Source organism: Camelina sativa, chromosome 4, assembly GCF_000633955.1.
Source record: "Camelina sativa cultivar DH55 chromosome 4, Cs, whole genome shotgun sequence".
In the NCBI taxonomy this organism is placed as follows: Eukaryota; Viridiplantae; Streptophyta; class Magnoliopsida; order Brassicales; family Brassicaceae; genus Camelina; species Camelina sativa.
In genome coordinates this window covers 403,464-405,384 of record NC_025688.1, presented here as the reverse complement: position 1 = coordinate 405,384, position 1,921 = coordinate 403,464, and positions in this window count along the sequence as shown.

Here is a 1,921-nt window from a genome sequence, read left to right as displayed (position 1 = left end):
GATCATAACAATCTAGTGGGATTGGTCTGACCTCCGTGTTGAAGTTGTAGCCTTGCATCTTCCACGAGAAGGCTGAGCATTTGACTTTAGAGAGGATGGAACCACCAAGAGCTGAGATGACAGTGAGTGGTCTAGTGGGTTCCAGTAAGCATCCTATCTCGTTAGCTACAGCTCGACTGAGAAAGCTGTGTGTGCTACCAGGATCTACCAACATGTGCAGCTTTCGTTTTCTGTAATGTCCATTCATGATCATACAGGTGAAATGGGCGGTCCCCTTCAACACATTCACTGAGATAACCGGACCAGATTCCGCTATTTCCTCATCTTGCGTATCCTGATGATTTGTGATGATCTCCTCCTCTTCTGGAGACTCATCATCTTCAACCTCTATCACAAAGATTTGTGATTTCTTATGCTTCAGGTGGTGCCCCGGGGAGTACGGTTCATCACAGAACATACACAGCCCTTTGGCTCTCCTTTCTTGCATCTCTGGATAGGTATACTTTCGTGGGATTTTATCTGGTGGTTTGATAAAGGCGTTTGGTTTAAAGGATGAGTGTTTGGGTATGGTGTTTTCTAGGGATGGTAGCAAGGGGGTTGTGTTTGGATTTTTGAAGTGGGATGAGTAGTTCTGCTTCGGGTATGGATTGAAGGGAGCTCGGGTTGGTTTGTGTTGGGTTGAGGCTAGGTAGGACTCATGGAGTTTTGCTAAACGAGCAGCATCGGGTACAGTGGTTACCTCGAACTGACGAACATGGAGGGCAAGTTGTGGGCTGAGGTTGGTCAAGAAGATGCTCAAAGCATGCTGGTCCAGCAAAGACAGTCTGGTCAAGGCGTCCTCGAACGTCTCCAGAAAATCTTCTACTGAGTCCCCTGACTGCTTCAGACTCACCAAGTCAGACAGCGGATCATCATGTGCTTCCGCAAATCGCTTAGACAAGGTCATAATGAAATCGGACCATGATGGAAACACTCCAAAGCGGTTGTTCAGATAGTTTTGGAGCCACTGCATCGCTTTGCCTTCCATATAAATAGAAGCTAACTGGACTTTCCCCTCAGCTGGAATATGGTCAAGGAGGAAGAACGGTTCGCATCGGTAGACCCAGTCTCTCAGCGAGCTTCCGTTGAAGATTGGGAAACCTATCTTGATTAACCGCGTAGATAAGCCATTTGGAGCCATGGGGTACGGAGGTGCTCGGTCTGCTCACATGGGTCGCTTACCGGAGGACGCGAGACACTCATTCGACAGATATGGGGGGTCGGCTGGACGTGGTTGTTGCGAGGACACAGTTATTTCGCTGGAACCCGTCATCAGAGAGTCGGTGGCTCTGCTGGACTGTCCGGAGTTCTGCAACACCATCTTTTTCACCATATCTTCCAACGATGAATGAGATTTGATCAGATCCGTCTGGGATTTCACCAGATCTGCAATTTGGGTTTTGATCTCGTCGGTCGTTTGCTTCTAGTCGTCGATCTGCTTACTCAGGGTTTGGAAACGGGTAGCATCTGCCATGATCACTTCGAGCCAAGGATCGAAGGGCTCTGATACCAATGAAACAGTAAATTAGTACAAGTTAAAACCCACTCTAAGAACTCACCGTGAGCTCTAAGAATAGTGAAAACAGAGCTGAAAGATGATCAAATGATGAGAAGGATCACCTCAAAGGACTGGATTCAATAATGGAAGCAAGCTTAAGCGCCGCAAATGATGATGGAAGAGAGAGAGAGAGATAAGAGGGATAAAAGACAACACTCGTTTATTAGGCTTTTCCTGAAATGGCAACAATTGCCTTACATATTGTTTCCCTGGACCACAAACCGGTACCAAAGGTTAATAAACCAAACTTAAACCGGATCACATTAAGATGTATCCGTTACAGCATAAAATAGGATAGGAAAGAATATTCCTGTCACAGTATGG